At 44.8% G+C, this 23,850-nt stretch overlaps 1 protein-coding gene across 2 annotated transcripts in view; it reads left to right on the forward strand.

The window, feature by feature from the left end:
* LOC129857340 (cyclin-dependent kinase 14) overlaps window positions 1-23,850 on the forward strand; it is a 227,456-nt gene that overhangs the window by 22,111 nt on the left and 181,495 nt on the right. Inside the window, exon 1 of one of the 2 annotated variants that reach the window (XM_055925490.1) lies at window positions 9,516-9,972. The exons of the other annotated variant lie outside the window; for it this stretch is intronic. The gene's annotated coding sequence lies outside the window, so the exon portion shown is untranslated. Of the gene's footprint in view, window positions 1-9,515; window positions 9,973-23,850 lie in introns of those variants that run through there. 2 annotated transcript variants of the gene reach the window in all.

The following is a 23,850-nucleotide window of genomic DNA, read 5'->3' on the forward strand; positions in this document are numbered from 1 at the left end:
GAAGGAGGGTGAGAGATAAGGAGTGAAGGAGAGGGATGGAGAGAGAAAAAATGAGAAGGAGTGTGTGAGAGTGGGGGAATAGTGTGAAATAGTAATAGTGGTTAAGGGAGAGGGAGAGGGGTATAGGCAGTGAATCTCAAACCAGCCCCTTGCCCCGAAACTCTGAAGGTGACTTCTAGGGCTGGGAATTGCCAGGGATCTAACGATACAATGTTATCACGATACTTACACTCTTAGAAAAAAGGGTTCCAAAAGGGTTCTGCAGCTGTCCCCATAAGATAACCCTTTTTGGTTCCAGGTGTAACTATTTTGGACTCCACCCTCTTTGGAAAGGGTTCAACCTGGAACCAAAAGGGGTTCTTCAAAGGGTTCTCCTAAGAACCATTTTTGGTTCTAGATACAGTGCCTTCAGAAAGTATTCACACCCCTTGACTTTTTCAACATTTTGTTGTGTTACAGCTGAATTTAAAATGGATGAAATTGAGATTTGTTGGTCACTGGCCTACACACAATACCCCATAATGTCAAAGTGGAATGATGTTTATTGAACGTTTTACAAATTAATAAAACATGTTTTGAGTTAATACGTATTCAACCCCTTTGCTATGGCAAGCCTAAATAAGTTCAGGAGTAAAAATTTGCTTAACAAGTCACATAATAAGTTGCATGGATCCTGACTGGTTGCAGTGATGCAGGATGCTCTTGATGGTGCAGCTGTAGAACTTTTTTGGATCTGAGGACCCATGCCAAATCTTTTCAGTCTCCTGAGGGAGAATAGGCTTTGTCGTGCCCTCTTCACAACTGTTTTAGTGTGTTTGGACCATGATAGTTTGTTGGTGATGTGGACACCAATGAACTTGAAGCTCTCAACCTGCTCCACTACAGCCCCATCAATGAGAATGGGGGCGTGCTCTGTCCTCCTTTTCCTGTAGTCCACAATCATCTCCTTTGTCTTGATCACGTTGAGGGAGAGGTTGTTGTCCTGGCACCACACGGCCAGGTCTCAGACCTCCTCCCTATAGGCTGTCTCATCATTGTCAGTGATCAGGCCTACCACTGTTGTCGTCTGCTTAACTTAATGATCGTGTTGGAGTCGTGTTTGGCATCACAGAACAGGGAACACATGAGGGGACTAAGTACACACCCCTGAGGGGCCCCAGTGTTAAGGATCAGTGTGGCAGACGTGTTGTTGCCTACTCTTACCACCTGGGGGCGGCCTGTCAGGAAGTCCAGGATCCAGTTGCAGAGGGAGGTGTTTAGTTCCAGAGTCCTTAGCTTAGTGATGAGCTTCGTGGGCACTATGGTGTTGAACGCTGAGCTGTAGTCAATGAACAGCATTCTCACATAAGTGTTCCTTTTGTCCAGGTGAGAAAGGGCAGTGTGGAGTGTGATTTGAGATTGCATCATCTGTGGATCTGTTGGGGCGGTATGCGAATTGGAGTGGGTCTAGGGTGTCCGGGAGGATGCTGTTGATGTGAGCCATGACCAGCCTTTCAAAGCACTTCATGGCTACCGACGTGAGACGTGACTTGAATGATGCAAATCATGTTCCACTTACAAATAAAACAAGCATGAAAATCAAATTAACAAGTACCCCGTGTCATTTTGCAAGATTTAAACCTCAGTAACAGTTTAACATTTAATTTGAGAGGTGTTTCATCTGTTACGTGTCAAGTCTCAAAACCAGACATTAGCAAATGCATGTGGCAAACAGTATAATTAGGCACGCCTCTCCATTCTTTTGTATTAAATTGCACAAACTCTAAACATATCGCAGTGCGTGTCGGGATAGCACTTCACTCTGAAACCTGCAGCCTTGCTGGATTGGTCAAAGTGGCTAAAGGAGGGTCTAATTAGCCCCTACCTACACCCTCGATCATTTTCACTCCCTCAGCTTTCACACTTGTGCAAACGGCGGATTCGCACATGAGCGCGCAAATGGAGGGCTGAGGGTACGGGGGTGATTTGGGATTCAGCCAGGGTCTTACTGCAGTGTCCGACCCCTCCTCTGTCTGTGTGTGTAGTTGTTGGTGATTAGATGTTGAGCAGCAGCTGGTGTCTATATTAAACCCTCTAATTATCTCTGAACGACGGCAGCAGCAGGTTAGTCCTACTCGTTTGGATCACATACGCACACACACACACACACACACACACACACACACACACACACACACACACACACACACACACACACACACACACACACACACACACACACACACACACACACACACACACACACACACACACACACACACACACACACACACACACACACACAGTCAGATGTAATTATGGAGGATATGTGCTGATTCCCATAACTAACTACTCCTCTGCTCCGGGAAAACATGCCAAACGAACCCAACACCAAACTGTAAATGTCAACGTCTGAATTATTAATCACTGCAGCAACACATGCTGTTATGACTGCGCAATGCTGCATAAATGGACGTTTAATGGGAATTTTAGTCAGTCACAAACGTGATGGGTGTTTTTGTATGCAGGGGGGAAGTTCTTCTGCAGTGAGATCAAATAATTCTCTAGAAAACTCTGAAGATGCAGTCCCATCCATGGATACACTATACTGACATAGTATGTTGCAATTTGGCTGCAGATCACCTCCTCATTCATACAGTACTGTAGTTTCCACATCCTACTGAATGAAGGAATGGATGTATGGAAATCTCTCTCTGGAAATCTGTCAAAAGCTGCTTTGTTGACAGCCCTGCTTGGCTGAAATGGAGTGATAACAAAGGCTGTCTTTCTTCCTCCGTAGCTCTGTTGCTATCTCTGTGAGGCTGTGACCTCCTCTTATCTAACGCCCGATAAGGCACTTTGTCATTCAACAGTTTACCAGCCAGCAAAGGGGACTGAAGAGTTGTTCTCTCTCTCTCCATTGAAGATATTTCCAGAGTGTTGCTTACTACTTCACTTTGATAACAGCAGAAAAAAAATATGACATTTACCATACCTCGGTCTTACAAACTATCTGTGACAAGACTAGTGTTTTTTGCTTAATATCCCTTCTTTTAGTAAAGATTATGAACAGTCTCAACAGAGGGCTAGGGATAACCTATTGGCTTTATTAGAAGGACTGGCTGAACAGAGACTAGGGCCTCTGAGATTATATCACTCCCATGCTTTATGATGTCATTTCCTGCCCTGATGAGGATGGGAGAGGAGAGGACTTACCCTTTTGTGTCTTTTATTTATTTTTATTTAACCTTTATTTAACCAGGTAGGCTAGTTGAGAACAAGTTCTCATTTAACAACTGCGACCTGGCCAAGATAAAGCAAAGCAGTGCGACACAAACAACAACACAGAGTTATACATGGAATAAACAAACATACAGTCAATAATGCAGTAGAAAAAGTCTATATACAGTGTGTGCAAATGAGGTAGGATAAGGGAGGTAAGGCAATAAATAGGCCATAGTGGTGAAATAATTATAATTTAGCAATTAAACACTGGAGCGATAGATGTGCAGAAGACGACTGTGCAAGTAGAGATACTGGGGTATAAAGGAGCAAAATAAATAACAGTATGGGGATGAGGTAGTTGGATGGGCTATTTACAGATTGGCTATGTACAGGTGCAGTGATCTGTGAGCTGCTCTGACAGCTGGTGCTTAAAGTTAGTGAGGGAGGTAAGAGTCTCTGAGTCATCTGAGCCCAACATTACTTTGAGTTGTATCACAGTTGGACTAAGGATGAATGAATGGCCTGAGATGAATCTCTCTCATGTGATGGCACAGCAGTTAAAACTTTGTTTGTATGGAAACTGGACAATTAATTAGTCATTCATTGTTCTAAACCTTTCTGACCCTGTGGTAGAGCATGATGTCATCCTAGTGGTATGTTCCAACATCCCTGTTACTCAGTGTTGAGATTCACATCTTGAGAACAGAGATTCTCTCTTAACGGCACTGGATGAGACTGGTGTTAGTCAGATTCTGTGTGGACAATGCTCTGATTGAATAGGACTCTAGTCTATGATGGAGGTACCAATAGTACAGAGAACGGCTCATGTTTCTGAGACATTGCTTTAATATGGCATGTCAACGACAGTCTTGTCACCCAATAGTCTCTCTTGATATTGGCAGTTGTGGCACATTCTTGTTTGATAGTGTTAATCAATGCACTGCTCCTCTGACTGTGCTGATCTTATCTCACCTGTTGGTGAGTCATTGCCATCTACTGGTCACATGATGCTCAGAGTTCATTTAACGTTTATTTGTAGTTTTGTCTCGTCGTGTTGTGGTCATTTACAGTTCCAATCTGTCCCTTCTGTCTTTGGAGCAACAATCACTAGTCAGCAAGGTAGACAGCAGTTAAGATCATATCTAACTTGAAAGGTAGAGTACGCTGTCATTTAACTTTCTGCTGAAAGTGCTCCTAATAATAGGCTTAGGTCTTATCTCCTTTCTCTCAGCAGTCTGAAATGCCAAGTTTATTCACCCATTCATTTGAAACCATCTTCCTGCGAATTACGTCTCCACTCTCACTTTAGAAATCCATCCAGGCAGTTGACTTGATAAACTCAGCACCACCACCCAGAACCACGTACCGTTCCATTGTTACAAAGGAGGATCCTCTCTGAAGTCATACATAGCCCCATATCCCTACACTTCTAGTGAACCTCAACCTCGGGGATCCTCCTCTCTCCTCCTGGTCCATCTGAAGGCAGTATGAAGCAGGGTCATCCCAAGGCCAATCCACTGTTAGATGTCTTTCTCTAGCCCTATGGCTCCATGGCTCCCAGACTTCTCCTCTTTGTGGATGATGCTAGCTCAACTACCATCTCTCTGAGAGTTCATCTGTTCTCCTGGAGCCGTTGGGCCGCATCCCAAATGGCACTCTATTCCATATGTAAATTACTACTTCTGAGGGACCATAGAGTTCTGGTCAAAAGTAGTGCACTATGTAGGGAATAGGGTCCCATTTAGGACACAGCGTTGTACCCAGAGCTGCTCAGTGATGAATAGGATAGGGATTATAGCTCTTCTTCTTTCAATTCAGCCGGCGCTGACTCCGGAGCAGAGTCTTATTCATGTCGCTGGGATTGCAGTTATCAGCCTGAGTGATTTGCATTTTAAAGTCAGCAGCAAAGCCACAAAGCTTCAGGGTGATTCCTCACTGGCGAACAGACAGACAAGACAGGCCAACTGATGAGCTATTTGTCCATTCCCGCTATTAAGAAATAATTGTGTGAAGACCACGTCCCCTTAGGCCCAGAGGCTACAGGTGTTGTTTCATTAATCAGTCTTCAATTAATTGCAACGCTGAGCTGTGGAGGCAATCAGCAGGTTTTCCAATAAGCAGTGTTGTGTTTAGTGGTGTTTGTAGCGGCTGGGTGTGTTATGTCTTGGTGTTTGTGATTGGGTCTCTTCTATTGATCTGATGTTGCCTGGGCCCAGAGGTGGAGGGAGGGAGGGAGACAGACTTCTGGAGGGGAGCCAGGGGTGTGTCATCAGCATCCTAAAACCTAATGCAGAAGGGGGAGGGAGGTGGAGGAGAGGGGAGATGTGCTATCTGATTTCAAGAGGAGTATCACTGCACACACACACACTTGTTTTTTTCTATCCTCATGGACACCAAACATTTATTTCCATTCAAAACCCTATTTTCCCTAACCCCTAACCCGTAACCCAAAGCATAAACCTAACCCCTAACCCTAAACTTAACCCCTAAACTTAAAATAGCCTTTGTCCTCATGGGGATGTGGGAAATGTCCGCATTAGGGAGAATTTTTCTTGTTTTACTATCCTTGTGGGGATGAGGATAGAACAAGACCACACACACACACACACACACACACAGCTGGACTGAGAAAAGCACCAGCTGTGTGGTGGTTTAGTTTGTTGTGTGTAGGATGTGCTGTACCTCATCATGGCTGATGTGAAGTGGATATGGGGGTTCTGCCGTGTTATATGCTTTTGCCCTTGGAGAACTGTCTCCTTCCTCAGAGAGGTGAATCAGTCAGGGAATGGAATGCTCTGATTGGCCTTATTCTGTTACAAGGGGAGGATTCTAATATATATTCACTTTGTATATTTGAAATATATAGCTACTCCCTTATTCTCACTGTATAAATACTACAAAATGATTTCACTGTATGAATACCACATCACAGTCAGGCAGCCTCTAAGATGAAATATATTGTGTATGGTGCCCAAGCAGGGCTAAGGCAATTATAGCAGGCAGTGTGATGCAAATGTGATGTTCACAGGCAGTGTGAACACAGTGAGCTGGTTTTAATGGCCTTCCTAATGGCTAGTAGGGCTGTTGCTTTCATCTCATCTGCTTACAAAGTTGGCCAACTGAAGTTGAACTCTAGAATGATCATATCTGTGCATATGTGAAGTCAGCCATTTTATTCCCTGTCCTTCCCTGTCAATGAAACATGAATGGCCACCGAGATGCATCCGCCTGTAGGCAAACAATACAAGGTTATACTGTCTCTGTGCTATCTACGCTTTAATACGTTAGCTTATGTGTCACTGACACATTGCTTTACTGCTATTTCATTTGTTATTTGCTAAGTTTTTATTACCGAGGAGTTTCCTAATGATATGGACTCGGATGATAATTCCCTCATTTGTACTGTGTGAGGAAGTCCAGCCCAGGGAGTGTGGTGTCTTCTCTCTGTCATCTCATGGTCCAGAAACATGAATGCATCCCGTTATAAGGCAGAAGTTTGGGCTATTTGCAACTGAACGCCGTCTCGGTACAAAAGCTCTGTGATCCTAAATGACACGGCCTGTGATTCTGGAGCTTGTTTCATTAGACTTCCAAATGAGATAAATTGACTTGTCAGTCTGGAGCGTGAGGAACAGTACACAAAGAAATGCTTAACTTGTCTTAATTCAGTAGCTGTTAACTTACATCAGCAATCTTAAGGAGACCCAGGCGGTTTGAAGAGATCTGTACCAAACAATATACACACTGAATATATTCCGTTTGGAGGGGAGTTTAGAAGGGGGAAGTTATTGGTGTCTATTATTTTATAGGAAGCAAGATGATTTAAACTGAAATAACATATTTAATACCATCCAAAAGGGTTTGAAAAATAGCAAGCGGCACCTACTGCATAGGATATATCAGTACTATAGTATATCAGCAGTATGTAGCTTTTCATGTCTTTAACGATGACACAACAGTCCAACCACTTCACCTCCAGTTCCTCCACCACCTGTTCATTGATACTTAACCACATTGTCTTTCCTTGTTGTGACTGATGTGTTTCAGTAATGTTTCTGGGGTGTTATCTGGTGGTTGGTTACGATGCTGGTGTTCAGCTGTCTGATATGGAGAGTGTGTTATTACATTACCCTTCACCTAATGGATGGGAGGATGGAGGGAGAGAGTGATTGAAGTGCGACCCAGGCCCTGGCCCTGTAACCTGAGAAAGATAAACTCTCTCTCTATCTCTCTCTCAGCCCTGAAAGCCTGAAAACAAGGGAATATATACAGACAACACATGAGAGGGAGAGCGAGGGAGGGAGAGAGAGGGAGAGAGAGAGGTAGTGTGAGTGGATGGGAGGACGGAAGTCATCTGTCAAGATGAGTTATGATGTATGGCAGGGATGGGAGGGAGTAATGATGATTGGAGGACTTGTAGGGTTGCTGTAGACTCCAGTGGATATCCAGATTGCTTTTCTCCTCTGGGAGTCCAGCTGTGTGAAGGGGGAGAGGAGAGGAGAGCAGAGAGGGATGGATGGAAAGCAGTAGTGGTGAATGGTGAAAGGCTGAAGGGCATGCCGTGTCAGCGCGGATGGAGGGATGGAAAGGATGGATGACAGGAGAGAAAAGGGCAGGCCAGAGGGCACTGCTACTGTGTTGCTCCCAGTCAGATGAATCTCTCTGGTCTATCAGCCCCCCGCTGTGTCTCTAGCCCCACTTCCTCTCAATTCCTCTCACTTCCTCTCCTTTTAACCCCCCTTTCATCATCATCATTTCACAGGCCCTCAGCCATACCCCTTCCCTCTCTCTCTCTCTCCGCTGGTGGTCCTTCTGGTTCCCTGTGTGTGTGTGTGTGTGTGTGTGTGTGTGTGTGTGTGTGTGTGTGTGTGTGTGTGTGTGTGTGTGTGTGTGTGTGTGTGTGTGTGTGTGTGTGTGTGTGTGTGTGTGTGTGTGTGTGTGTGTGTGTGTGTGTGTGCGTGTGTGTGGCAGGCAGGGTGTCCTGTGTGTCCTGAATAATACATGAGCCAGAGCCCTCTTGGATTCTCCACCCACGCACTAGTACCCTCCAACACTGCCAGCATGCCTCCCTCAGTGTGGGTGTGTGTGCATGCATGTTTCGAATAAAGCATATAGTTAGTTCAGGCAGCTGATTGTTCCTGTCAGTGGATGTCTACATGTCTTGTAGGATATCCTCAGTTGTTATGTTGATATATGTACAATAACGGACAACCAGCTCGCTTGACCCCGTTGTCAGCCGCACCAATATGTCGGAAGAAACACTGTTTGATTGACGATCGGAGTCTTGCAGTGCGGTGCAGTGCGGTGCAGTGCTTTTGACCGCTGCGCCACCCAGGACCCCTTTTACCGATTTAATATTGTATTAGGATGCTAAGTGTTTCCTGAATTATATTCTATGATTGCCAGGGTAAAATGCCCATTTGTTAGCCTCGAGATACAACGTTGTTAATGTGGATTTCACGCTTTTCTGCCTGTTATCAGGTATGTTAATGAAGAGCCTCCACAACACAATGGACACACTCTGGTTCCTGTGGCAACACGTCAGTCAGGGTCATCCATGAGATGAAGAGAAAGAAAAAGATAGGTAGAAGAGGAGAACGGGAGTGAGAGAACGAGAGAGAGAGAGGGAGAGAGGTAGAGAGCAAAGTCTGATATTAAGAAAGCGAGAGAGTAATATTTCTCTCCGTCTATCTGTGGTTTGTGGTGTGCAATGTGACAGGGTCATGATGTTGGCGATTTCACAAATTGAGCTGTCACAGTGGAAGATAATTATCTGACCTCTATACCCTATCTGAATGACACACACACACACACACACACACACACACACACACACACACACACACACACACACACACACACACACACACACACACACACACACACACACACACACACACACACACACACACACACACACACACACACACACACACACACCCCTACTTCCATATGAAAAATTGAAGAGACAATATCAGATGAATGTATGCTGAATGCAATATGTTGTGAGAGCTAGGGGGAGAGAATAAACCCTGACAGCACTTAAGGAGTGTCTCCCCATGCATCTCTCCTCTGTGATTGTTGTTGATGCTTCTCATCCAGGGCTAGATTAATGGATGCAGGCTGGCAGGGTAAGTGCTGCAGCCTAAGTGTATACTGTACTGTGCTATACAGAGAGAGAGAGAGAGAGAGGAGAGATAGACACAATCGATAGTGTTTGAGCACTTCTCTCCCTTTTGCCAGCCCCAGCTCAGCCCCGGCTCAGCGCACGCATGGGCTAACCCAGCTACACTGCTACACTGCTATTGCTAATGTTGCAGACACTGCTGCTGCCACAGTCTCCTCAAACTCCACCGGCCGCACCATCTCTCATCGCTAAACGGGGGCCGCCGGTGCTCCAGGATCGCTGACATGGACACAGGAGAACCCCTCAGCCATCTGCTGCGTCACAGCCTGTCTCTTAACGCACCTCTCGTCTCAATTCACAACGCATCATCTCTCTCTGCTCAGTGCCTGGGAGGATTGTGACGCGTCAGTCTGCCACTTCCCCCCCTCCAGTTTCACTCCCCCCTGTGTTGTAGTACAATCTCCTCGTTTCCAACCTGCCAGGGCTAGCAGGAGAGAGAGGGAGAGACAGAGCAAGGGATAGAGAGGGAGATGTTTTGAGTTTGTTAGCAGGGAAATGAGAGGAGAGTGATTGGTGTTAGTGGTGTGGTGTGTTCCGTCTGCTCTCCAGAGAATCCCAGGTGAGCTGTGTCCTGCTATAAGGTAAGAAGACAAACTGATTACTGATGATTTCTCCTCCTCCCCAAATCCCTAGTTTCCTCTCTCCCTTCATCCCTCTGTGTGTGTGTGTGTGTGTGTGTGTGGCGCTCAGCCGGAATAGTATTCCTCAGACACATCACACACATGCTGTACAGTACGTTAGATGGACGTGTTTACCATTTACCATCTAGGGCATGTAGAGAAATAGACGGAGTAGCAGCAGAGCTGTGTGTGTGCATGTGGGTGTGTATGTGTATGTGCATCTGTGTGTGTGTGTGTGTGTGTGTGTGTGTGTGTGTGTGTGTGTGTGTGTGTGTGTGTGTGTGTGTGTGTGTGTGTGTGTGTGTGTGTGTGTGTGTGTGTGTGTGTGTGTGTGTGTGTGTGTGTGTGTGTGTGTGTGTGTGTGTGTGTGTGTGGACCATGATGAGCTCACATGCTAGCTCCACGCAGGCCCACCTGAGACTATCTGTGTGTGACAGTGATTAGGGAGGATGTGACATGCGATATGTGATACATGTGATATGTAGACACAGGGGGGAGGGGTTGTGTGTGAGCTGAGCTGAACGGTGAGCTGACTCTGGAACTCTGGAAAGCCTCATCTGCAGTTTCTGTACGGGTTCTTTACGTTGCATTCATTCAGCAAGCAGAAATGAGAGCATCTTTAGACTTCTTTCTGCCTCTCTGTGTCTCGCCTCCTCCCTCCCTCCTTCCCTCCCTCAGTGCTAGAAGGTATGTTTCCATTGTTGTGCTGCGAGGTTGCTGATGTTTACCCGTCTGAATGGCTACTCTGTAGCAGTGTTTCCTGCTCACATGTCACGCTGGTCTGAGTGTCCGTCGGACCGAGCGATGCCACTCTCCCATCTGTGTTAACGCCTCACAGAATGCTACTGAGGCAGAGAAGCTGTGCCTTGGGCTTTTCTGCAGGGCCATACGACACAACGTACATTCTTGTCTTTCTAAGGAGATGGGAGAAGAGAAATAAACAGGAACGCAGCCGCACCCCTCCTCCAATGGCTCCATGGTTTAGCCTGGTTGAAGTGCCATAGATATAATAAATATACATTTAAAAAGTATCTATCACCGTTCAACCAGACTAAACCATCGAGCCATGGAGGGGTGCTGCTGCTTTTCTCTTCCCTCTTCTCCTTAGAAAGACCAGAAGAGAACTTGGACTGATTTTAGAAAGAGAATGATGAGGACTAAAAGGGAGGGAAAGCGACGAGGGAAATAAGAGAGGAGTGGATGAGAGAGTCAAGTGGTTAGGAGAGGGAGGAAGAGGGGGAGGAAGGCAGAGAGGCCTAAGGAGGAGTGACTGGTTCTACATGTTAGAGAAAAGGGGATCCAAAAGGGTTCTTCGGCTGTCTCTGTGGAAAGAGTTCTTCAGGAACCCATAAGGGTTCTACCTGGAACCAAAAGGGTTCTACTTGGAACCAAAAGAGTTCTACCTGGAACCCAAAAGGTTCTTCAAAGGGCCTCTATGCAAAGAGCCGGATGACCATTTTAGGATCCAGAGAGCACCTTGTTTTCTACGAGTGTGGGGCCTAAGTTGAAGCGGTGCTCTTTTGATAGTGAGTTATGAGGAGGCCATTGTCTGGGTTCAAACCTGAGCCCTTTACACTTCCTGTAATGCACAGAGTCTCATCTGCTATGAAGCCAGATGTAGACGGTTTGATCTTCCAGATCAGGGGTAGGCCATGCTGTTGTTGGAGTGCCGCAGACACTGCAGGATTTCCCCCCAACTAGACACCACACTGAGCTACTCAGTTAATTGATCAGTTCAGCGAATGCCTCAATTCAACCCACCTGTCTTACCTGCAGCACTCCAGGACCAGGGTTGCCTACCCCTGTTCCAGATATTGATCTATCATGTATGCTGCCCCTCCGCCTTACCCTTCACGGTGGTATATGTGCATATCTTGTTAGTAATCTCTGTTCTGTTTAGGTTAGATCCTTTTCTATAGAGCACAATGGTAGCCTTAGTACTATGATAATGATTCATAATATGGAGACTGTAGGCTCCATTGAAGTGATAACCATTGATGAATATATTATAAACACATTGAATGAATATGTATTTCTATGGTTCTAAGCTACTATGAGAGAGGAGAAGAGAAGGGTCACTTCAACCTGGTGTGATAAGTACTACAGCACTTATCTGTCTGGGGGCCGTAGCCTATGCATTCATTCATCTCTGATTCACTGCTACTTTCATAAAAGGAGGAAAATATGTCTGAATCGTCATGGAGACAAGTTTCTAAGGACTCAATAATCCACTCTCTATATTTCGTTATGCATATTTAGTTGTTCACACACAGCAGCTGTTTTAGTTGGAGTGGTATGTCTCGTAGTAAATGGGGATGATTTACTGTAGGAAGATCAACCACTTGCGTCCAGTAGAAAAGCATGGAATGAACCATTAACTGATACAACTGTGTTGGTATAATTACATCACCGGACTACTGCTCCACTTGCTGAAGTTCAAATGCCCACTAAACCCACCTTACCTACTTCAAAGACCCACCCAATCCATCCCACCTTGTTCAAAGCCAAACTATCCTCACTTGCCCTTCAGAAGACTGTCTGTTTCTGGCTCTGCAGGACTCAAGCCAAGCCTCTCTACAGAATGAGAAGAGTCCCTCTAGATGGCCGGCCTCCCAGTCCCTCCCTCTCGTCTGGAGACAGACGTAAATCTATCTTATTATTCCTCTAACAATAATGTCTTCAGACAAGCCTAGCCCAGTGTTGAACCTCTTACAGTAGTGTCAGTAAGGCTGAACCTGAGCCAACAGTCATTCTGCCCTGGACCAAAACCTCAACAGAGGCACATTCTGTCAGACACTACATCCAACACTTCAACACTCCTAAATAGAGGGGAGGTTTTAGTTGTGACGTGTTACGTCTAGTGGATTAGATTACCTTGTTCTACTTATTGATCCATTGTTGGTCTCCTCTCCTTGTTCTGGTTGGCTCTGAACAGTGAGATTTGAACTCTAGTAGGTAGAGATCCCCACTGGAGTTTGTAAGTGTCAGAGCGATTGGTCTGAGTGACCCTGCGTGCTTCTGGCTCCTTAGGCTGGAAGTGCTGGGGAAGCCTGCCAATTTACTCATTAATATGTCAGAGTTTTTATCCTCCATCTTAATCCAAATCAGAGCCAAGTTCTCTCGGAACTAATCAGAGGGAGGAGGTGGAGGTGAGGCCTGTGCCTCTGGTCGGCTGGCTGGATGGTTAGCTGACTGAGTGACTGGATGGCTGGCTCTAGATGGACAAAGGGTTGTATAACTCACACAACCTATGGGAGGGATGGATGGAAGGTTTGAGGGACAGATGGATTGAGAGACAGAGGTATGGACGGATGGAGGAATGTAGGGTGGAAGAACAGAGGGATTAAGGGATGGAGGGACAGGTCAGGGCAGTTCTGTTTTGTGGACAGCTGTAAAGGATCTGGTTTGCTCTATTTGAATTAGTGTTTTATTCTAATCAGGCTTATTAACCAATGATTTACACATTAGATGTCTGATGGTGGCACTGTGTTGAAGCCATCGTGCATCCATCTTGGCACTCCCTCACTGTTGTAAAAAAATATATTTTGGAAGTTATAGAAATACGTTTATTAATGTCTACATTTGTTTTTGTCACAATTATTCTATTACAGACACCCTAATAAATAAACATAATACTTCAATACATGTAATTTAGTCCTTGAAACATTTAATTGAAATAAAATTCCATTAATTCCTATGGAGGACTGCTCCTACTGGAGTGTGCCAATATGGCCGACCGGTGGATTCAAAGCCTCTCAATGGCCAATACATAGCAATCGGCAATTCAGGGTTTATATAAATCATTCATTCTTATCAACCCAGCCGTGGCAAAGATACTGTAGCTAAGTGGATTGGGAAAAATGTAGAAAATCACCTACCTTTCCCAAAGCCTAACCCAATGGGTTATCACCAGAGGAGCTGTGTTCATGACATCACATGAACACAGCTATGAGCAGTCACTGTGATGTCATGAACACAGCTCTTCTGGCTATGAACAGTCACTGTGATGTCATGAACACAGCTCCTCTGGCTATGAGCAGTCACTGTGATGTAATGAACACATCTCCTCTAGCTATGAGCAGTCACTGTGATGTAATGAACACAGCTCCTCTGGCTATGAACAGTCACTGTGATGTCATGAACACAGCTCCTCTGGCTATGAGCAGTCACTGTGATGTAATGTATACAGCTCCTCTGGCTATGAGCAGTCACTGTGATGTAATGAACACAGCTCCTCTGGCTATGAGCAGTCAATGTGATGTCATGAACACAGCTCCTCTGGCTATGAACAGTCACTGTGATGTCATGAACACAGCTCCTCTGGCTATGAGCAGTCACTGTGATGTTATGAACACAGCTCCTCTGGCTATGAGCAGTCCCTGTGATGTAACAAACACAGCTCCGATGGCTATGAGCAGTCATTGTGATGTAACAAACACAGCTCCTCTGGCTATGAGCAGTCACTGTGATGTAACAAACACAGCTCCTCTGGCTATGAGCAGTCCCTGTGATGTAACAAACACAGCTCCTCTGGCTATGAGCACTCCCTATGATGTAACAAACACAGCTCCTCTGGCTATGAGCAGTCACTGTGATGTAATGAACACAGCTCCTACGGCTATGAGCAGTCCCTGTGATGTAACAAACACAGCTCCTCTGGCTATGAGCAGTCACTGTGATGTAATGAACACAGCTCCTCTGGCTATGAGCAGTCACTGTGATGTAATGAACACAACTCCTCTGGCTATGAGCAGTCACTGTGATGTAATGAACACAGCTCCTCTGGCTATGAGCAGTCACTGTGATGTAATGAACACAGCTCCTCTGGCTATGAGCAGTCCCTGTGATGTAACAAACACAGCTCCTCTGGCTATGAGCAGTCACTGTGATGTAATGAACACAGCTTCTCTGGCTATGAGCAGTCACAGTGATGTAATGAACACAGCTCCTCTGGCTATGAGCAGTCACTGTGATGTCATGAACACAGCTCCTCTGGCTATAAGCAGTCACTGTGATGTAATGAACACAGCTCCTCTGGCTATGAGCAGTCACTGTGATGTAATGAACACAGCTCCTCTGGCTACGAGCAGTCCCTGTGATGTAATGAACACAGCTCCTCTGGCTATGAGCGACCACTGTAATGTAACAAACACAGCTCCTCTGGCTATGAGCAGTCCCTGTGATGTAACAAACACAGCTCCTCTGGCTATGAGCAGTCCCTGTGATGTAACAAACACAGCTCCTCTGGCTATGAGCAGTCCCTGTGATGTAACAAACACAGCTCCTCTGGCTATGAGCAGTCACTGTGATGTAACAAACACAGCTCCTCTGGCTATGAGCAGTCACTGTGATGTAACAAACACAGCTCCTCTGGCTATGAGCAGTCATTGTGATGTAACAAACACAGCTCCTCTGGCTATGAGCAGTCACTGTGATGTAACAAACACAGCTCCTCTGGCTATGAGCAGCCACTGTGATGTAACAAACACAACTCCTCTGGCTATGAGCAGTCATTGTGATGTAACAAACACAGCTCCTCTGGCTATGAGCAGTCATTGTGATGTAACAAACACAGCTCCTCTGGCTATGAGCAGTCATTGTGATGTAACAAACACAGCTCCTCTGGCTATGAGCAGTCACTGTGATGTAACAAACACAGCTCCTCTGGCTATGAGCAGTCACTGTGATGTAACAAACACAGCTCCTCTGGCTATGAGCAGTCACTGTGATGTAATGAACACAGCTCCTCTGGCTATGAGCAGTCACTGTGATGTAATGAACACAGCTCCTCTGGCTATGAGCAGTCACTGTGATGTAACAAATACAGCTCATCTGGCTATGAGCAGTCCCTGTGATGTAACAAACACAGCTCCTCTGGCTATGAGCAGTCCCTGTGATGTAACAAACACAGCTCCTCTGGCTATGAGCAGTCATTGTGATGTAACAAACACAGCTCCTCTGGCTATGAGCAGTCACTGTGATGTAACAAACACAGCTCCTCTGGCTATGAGCAGTCACTGTGATGTAACAAACACAGCTCCTCTGGCTATGAGCAGTCACTGTGATGTAATGAACACAGCTCCTCTGGCTATGAGCAGTCACTGTGATGTAATGAACACAGCTCCTCTGGCTATGAGCAGTCACTGTGATGTAACAAATACAGCTCATCTGGCTATGAGCAGTCCCTGTGATGTAACAAACACAGCTCCTCTGGCTATGAGCAGTCCCTGTGATGTAACAAACACAGCTCCTCTGGCTATGAGCAGTCACTGTGATGTAACAAACACAGCTCCTCTGGCTATGAGCAGTCACTGTGATGTAATGAACACAGCTCCTCTGGCTATGAGCGGTCACTGTGATGTAATGAACACAGCTCCTCTGGCTATGAGCAGTCACTGTGATGTAACAAACACAGCTCCTCTGGCTATGAGCAGTCACTGTGATGTCATGAACACAGCTCCTCTGGCTATGAACAGTCACTGTGATGTCATGAACACAGCTCCTCTGGCTATGAGCAGTCACTGTGATGTTATGAACACAGCTCCTCTGGCTATGAGCAGTCCCTGTGATGTAACAAACACAGCTCCTCTGGCTATGAGCAGTCACTGTGATGTAATGAACACAGCTCCTACGGCTATGAGCAGTCCCTGTGATGTAACAAACACAGCTCCTATGGTTATGAGCAGTCACTGTGATGTAATGAACACAGCTCCTCTGGCTATGAGCAGTCACTGTGATGTAATGAACACAGCTCCTCTGGCTATGAGCAGTCACTGTGATGTCATGAACACAGCTTCTCTGGCTATGAGCAGTCACTGTGATGTAATGAACACAGCTCCTCTGGCTATGAGCAGTCCCTGTGATGTAACAAACACAGCTCCTCTGGCTATGAGCAGTCACTGTGATGTAATGAACACAGCTTCTCTGGCTATGAGCAGTCACAGTGATGTAATGAACACAGCTCCTCTGGCTATGAGCAGTCACTGTGATGTCATGAACACAGCTCCTCTGGCTATAAGCAGTCACTGTGATGTAATGAACACAGCTCCTCTGGCTATGAGCAGTCACTGTGATGTAACAAACACAGCTCCTCTGGCTATGAGCAGTCACTATGATGTAACAAACACAGCTCCTCTGGCTATGAGCAGTCATTGTGATGTAACAAACACAGCTCCTCTGGTTATGATCAGTCCCTGTGATGTAACAAACACAGCTCCTCTGGCTATTAGCAGTCACTGTGATGTAACAAACACAGCTTCTCTGGCTATGAGCAGTCCCTGTGATGTAACAAACACAGCTTCTCTGGCTATGAGCAGTCACTGTGATGTAACAAACACAGCTCCTCTAGCTATGAGCAGTCACTGTGATGTAACAAACACAGCTCCTCTGGCTATGATCAGTCCCTGTGATGTAACAAACACAGCTCCTCTAGCTATGAGCGGTCACTGTGATGTAACAAACACAGCTCCTCTGGCTATGAGCAGTCCCTGTGATGTAACAAACACAGCTCCTCTGGCTATGAGCAGTCACTGTGATGTAACAAACACAGCTTCTCTGGCTATGAGCAGTCCCTGTGATGTAACAAACACAGCTCCTCTGGCTATGAGCAGTCACTGTGATGTAACAAACACAGCTTCTCTGGATATGAGCAGTCACTGTGATGTAACAAACACAGCTCCTCTGGCTGTGAGCAGTCACTGTGATGTAACAAACACAGCTCCTCTGGCTATGATCAGTCCCTGTGATGTAACAAACACAGCTCCTCTGGCTATGAGCAGTCACTGTGATGTAATGAACACAGCTCCTTTGGCTATGAGCAGTCCCTGTGATGTAACAAACACAGCTCCTCTGGCTATGAGCATTCATTGTGATGTAACAAACACAGCTCCTCTGGCTATGAGCACTCACTGTGATGTAACAAACACAGCTCCTCTTGCTATGAGCAGTCACTGCGATGTAACGAACAGAGCTCTTCTGGCTATGAGCAGTCACTGCGATGTAACGAACAGAGCTCCTCTGGCTATGAGCAGTCACTGTGATGTAACGAACAGAGCTCCTCTGGCTATGAGCAGTCACTGTGATGTAACAAACACAGCTCCTATGGCTATGAGCAGTCACTGTGATGTAATGAACACAGCTCCTCTGGCTATGAGCAGTCACTGTGATGTAACAAACACAGCTCCTCTGGCTATGAGCAGTCACTGTGATGTAACAAACACAGCTCCTCTGGCTATGAGCAGTCACTGTGATGTAACAAACACAGCTCCTCTGGCTATGAGCAGTCACTGTGATGTAACAAACACAGCTCCTCTGGCTATTAGCAGTCACTGTGATGTAACAAACACAGCTTCTCTGGCTATGAGCAGTCCCTGTGATGTAACAAACACAGCTTCTCTGGCTATGAGCAGTCACTGTGATGTAACAAACACAGCTCCTCTAGCTATGAGCAGTCACTGTGATGTAACAAACACAGCTCCTCTGGCTATGATCAGTCCCTGTGATGTAACAAACACAGCTCCTCTAGCTATGAGCGGTCACTGTGATGTAACAAACACAGCTCCTCTGGCTATGAGCAGTCCCTGTGATGTAACAAACACAGCTCCTCTGGCTATGAGCAGTCACTGTGATGTAACAAACACAGCTTCTCTGGCTATGAGCAGTCCCTGTGATGTAACAAACACAGCTCCTCTGGCTATGAGCAGTCACTGTGATGTAACAAACACAGCTTCTCTGGATATGAGCAGTCACTGTGATGTAACAAACACAGCTCCTCTGGCTGTGAGCAGTCACTGTGATGTAACAAACACAGCTCCTCTGGCTATGATCAGTCCCTGTGATGTAACAAACACAGCTCCTCTGGCTATGAGCAGTCACTGTGATGTAATGAACACAGCTCCTTTGGCTATGAGCAGTCCCTGTGATGTAACAAACACAGCTCCTCTGGCTATGAGCATTCATTGTGATGTAACAAACACAGCTCCTCTGGCTATGAGCACTCACTGTGATGTAACAAACACAGCTCCTCTGGCTATGAGCAGTCACTGCGATGTAACGAACAGAGCTCCTCTGGCTATGAGCAGTCACTGTGATGTAACGAACAGAGCTCCTCTGGCTATGAGCAGTCACTGTGATGTAACAAACACAGCTCCTATGGCTATGAGCAGTCACTGTGATGTAATGAACACAGCTCCTCTGGCTATGAGCAGTCACTGTGATGTAACAAACACAGCTCCTCTGGCTATGAGCAGTCACTGTGATGTAATGAACACAGCTCCTCTGGCTATGAGCAGTCACTGTGATGTAACAAACACAGCTCCTCTGGCTATGAGCAGTCATTGTGATGTAACAAACACAGCTCCTCTGGCTATGAGCAGTCACTGTGATGTAACAAACACAGCTTCTCTGGCTATGAGCAGTCACTGTGATGTAACAAACACAGCTTCTCAAGCTATGAGCAGTCACTGTGATGTAACAAACACAGCTTCTCAAGCTATGATCAGTCCCTGTGATGTAACAAACACAGCTCCTCTAGCTATGAGCGGTCACTGTGATGTAACAAACACAGCTCCTCTGGCTATGAGCAGTCCCTGTGATGTAACAAACACAGCTCCTCTGGCTATGAGCAGTCCCTGTGATGTAACAAACACAGCTCCTCTAGCTATGAGCAGTCACTGTGATGTAACAAACACAGCTCCTCTAGCTATGAGCGGTCACTGTGATGTAACAAACACAGCTCCTCTGGCTATGATCAGTCCCTGTGATGTAACAAACACAGCTCCTTTAGCTATGAGCAGTCTCTGTGATGTAACAAACACAGCTCCTCTGGCTATGAGCAGTCACTGTGATGTAACAAACACAGCTCCTCTGGCTATGAGCAGTCACTGTGATGTAACAAACACAGCTCCTCTGGCTATGAGCAGTCATTGTGATGTAACAAACACAGCTCCTCTGGCTATGAGCAGTCATTGTGATGTAACAAACACAGCTCCTCTGGCTATGAGCAGTCCCTGTGATGTAACAAACACAGCTCCTCTGGCTATGAGCAGTCACTGTGATGTAACAAACACAGCTTCTCTGGCTATGAGCAGTCACTGTGATGTAACAAACACAGCTCCTCTAGCTATGAGCAGTCACTGTGATGTAACAAACACAGCTCCTCTAGCTATGAGCGGTCACTGTGATGTAACAAACACAGCTCCTCTGGCTATGATCAGTCCCTGTGATGTAACAAACACAGCTCCTCTAGCTATGAGCAGTCTCTGTGATGTAACAAACACAGCTCCTCTGGCTATGAGCAGTCACTGTGATGTAACAAACACAGCTCCTCTGGCTATGAGCAGTCACTGTGATGTAACAAACACAGCTCCTCTGGCTATGAGCAGTCATTGTCATGTAACAAACACAGCTCCTCTGGCTATGAGCAGTCATTGTGATGTAACAAACACAGCTCCTCTGGCTATGAGCAGTCACTGTGATGTGTGCTGCAGTGCTGCAGTATTGTGTTGTTTTCTGAGACATGGTTTGTGTTATTTTCCAGAGGGTGTTTTTATCTCATGGCACTGCGTCTCTAATGATGGCCACAGATCTGGGACAATGAACGAACGAGTGGTCCATCTGCTCGGCTGTCTGAATATTTTATACAACCATTGATGTTAGTTAATTAGGAGATGGTTGGGAAGTGAAACTCATCTCACTAAATATCTGTAGGCTTAGATTATAAGTAGGGAAACTCTCTCAAGAAATGTCTGAAGGCTCACATTGTAACATTGTAATAGTATTATATAATATAGGGTCAGAGCTAAACAGAGCAAAAAATTGCAATTTTTATTATGTTGAACTATTATTAAGTTACCACAAAGTGCCATTTACAGTAATTTCAGGAAGTGCCTCTTAATAATTTCTTAATAACAAGTAAATGCAAAGCATCTCTGCTCTTTCCACTGCTGTCTCTGAGACAGTGGCCTATAGCAACGGCAGGTAGAGTGTAGCCTGATCCACCTCTGACAGCCCATTTGACCTCATTGGAAGTGGGAATGAATGTCACACCTTCCTACATCCTTCCTCATGCAGCCCATCACCCATTGATCACCGGGACGCTCCCGCTCTCCTGGCCTCCTTTAAGAACCGCCCTCCCTCCATCCTCACACTGCTCTATAATAGATATATACAGGCAGTGCCTTGAGGTGGAGAAGGCTGAGAGAGAGAGAGACTGCCTTCAAAGGATTGGCCTAGTTAGTGTCAGATGTGCGCATCACACACATCATTCATTTACCAGTCAGGAACACTGACAACAATAGCAACGAGCTCTAAATAGTGACGACGAGAGGGTAAGGTGTTTTTTCCACTCTTTCTCCTATTGCCTCACATCATCTCTGGCTACCATATTGGCCCTTTGTCTCTCCGTGTGAAAAGGAAATGCACCTTTACACTGTGGCAGGAGGGCCGTGAATGAGGACTAAACCTCTGTTGTCTCTGGTCTGTCTGACTGGGTAAGCATTACAGATAATAGGATAAGTAGTGATGATGGGAGGGAGGTTGCCAGATGCATTACCTTAGACTCCCCTAGCACTACCGTACATCTTCTAATACAGTCTCAGATCTCCACTGGACATCTTCTAATATTCTCCTAAACACAGATTTCATTGTGTAACTGAACTACTACTGTACATTCTCTAATAATCTATTGCTCATATTGTATTGTAACTAAACCACTACCGTACATTCTCTAATAATCTATCTAACTCATATTGTATTGTAACTAAACCACTACCGTACATTCTCTAATAATCTATCTAGCTCATATTGTATTGTAACTAAACCACTACCGTACATTCTCTAATAATCTATCTAACTCATATTGTATTGTAACTAAACCACTACCGTACATTCTCTAATAATCTATCTAGCTCATATTGTATTGTAACTAAACCACTACCGTACATTCTCTAATAATCTATCTAGCTCATATTGTATTGTAACTAAACCACTACCGTACATTCTCTAATAATCTATCTAGCTCATATTGTATTGTAACTAAACCACTACCGTACATTCTCTAATAATCTTTTGCTCATATTGTATTGTAACTAAACCACTACCGTACATTTTCTAATAATCTATTGCTCATATTGTATTGTAACTAAACCACTACCGTACATTCTCTAATAATCTATCTAGCTCATATTGTATTGTAACTAAACCACTACCGTACATCCTCTAATAATCTATTGCTCATATTGTATTGTAACTAAACCACTACCGTACATCCTCTGATAATCTATCTAGCTCATATTGTAGTGTAGCTAAACCACTACCGTACATTCTCTAATAATCTATCTAGCTCATATTGTATTGTAACTAAACCACTACCGTACATCCTCTAATAATCTATCTAGCTCATATTGTATTGTAACTAAACCACTACCGTACATCCTCTGATAATCTATCTAGCTCATATTGTATTGTAACTAAACCACTACCGTACATTCTCTAATAATCTATCTAGCTCATATTGTATTGTAACTAAACCACTACCGTACATTCTCTAATAATCTATCTAGCTCATATTGTATTGTAACTAAACCACTACCGTACATCCTCTAATAATCTATTGCTCATATTGTATTGTAACTAAACCACTACCGTACATCCTCTAATAATCTATCTAGCTCATATTGTAGTGTAGCTGAATCACTACCGTACATTCTGTGGTGGTTAATTTCTTAACTATCAAATGAGGAGAGACAAACATATCACACAAGTCTGAGTTATACTTAAACGGAATCTTTATTGACGTATTAATAAGGGAGCAGGTCAATACAACACACACATATAAAGTGAATCGATTGAGTGCTCTAGGATAATGATGGCTGGTCGACGAATCACCCTCAGATGATTAGTTGAGAGCCCAGAGACAAAAGTAGAAAGGTCTTTTATAGCCAAGATACACCCCTTTCTGTCTACATGACGAACAACAGATGTATGGAATGGGTCACAAGGTTAAGATTTGTATGAAAGATACTTTCACAGCAGACAGTAAAAACAGTTTTCTTTGTGTAGAGACCAGGGTCTGGCCCTGGGGTCATCTCTCGCTGGTACCATATAGAACAGAAACATTAACTCATGCTCTGGAATGCGGTATCCCCAAAGACATCGTAAATCTTCCAGAGGCCCATCCTCAGTAGAACACACACAGATGAGACTTCTAACAACCCCTTATTCTGTTGCATAAAACAACCATTTGATGCAATAAAAGTATTATAACAACATCTTGCAATTTTGCTCACACACTACTCTAATAATCTTTCTAGCTCATATTGTAGTGTAACTGAACCACTACCGTACATTCTTTAATAATCTATTGCTCATATTGTAGTGTAACTTAACCACTACCGTACATTCTCTTAATAATCTATCTAGCTCATATTGTAGTGTAACTAAACCACTACCGTACATTCTCTAATAATCTATTGCTCATATTGTATTGTAACTAAAACACTACCGTACATTCTCCAATAATCTATTGCTCATATTGTAGTGTAACTAAACCACTACCGTACATTCTCTAATAATCTATCTAGCTCATATTGTATTGTAACTAAACCACTACCGTACATTCTCTAATAATCTATCTAGCTCATATTGTAGTGTAACTAAACCACTACCGTACATTCTCTAATAATCTATCTAGCTCATATTGTATTGTAACTAAACCACTACCGTACATCCTCTAATAATCTATCTAGCTCATATTGTAGTGTAACTAAACCACTACCGTACATTCTCTAATAATCTATCTAGCTCATATTGTATTGTAACTAAACCACTACCGTACATTCT

Source organism: Salvelinus fontinalis, chromosome 6 (genome assembly GCF_029448725.1).
Source record: "Salvelinus fontinalis isolate EN_2023a chromosome 6, ASM2944872v1, whole genome shotgun sequence".
Lineage (NCBI taxonomy): Eukaryota > Metazoa > Chordata > Actinopteri > Salmoniformes > Salmonidae > Salvelinus > Salvelinus fontinalis.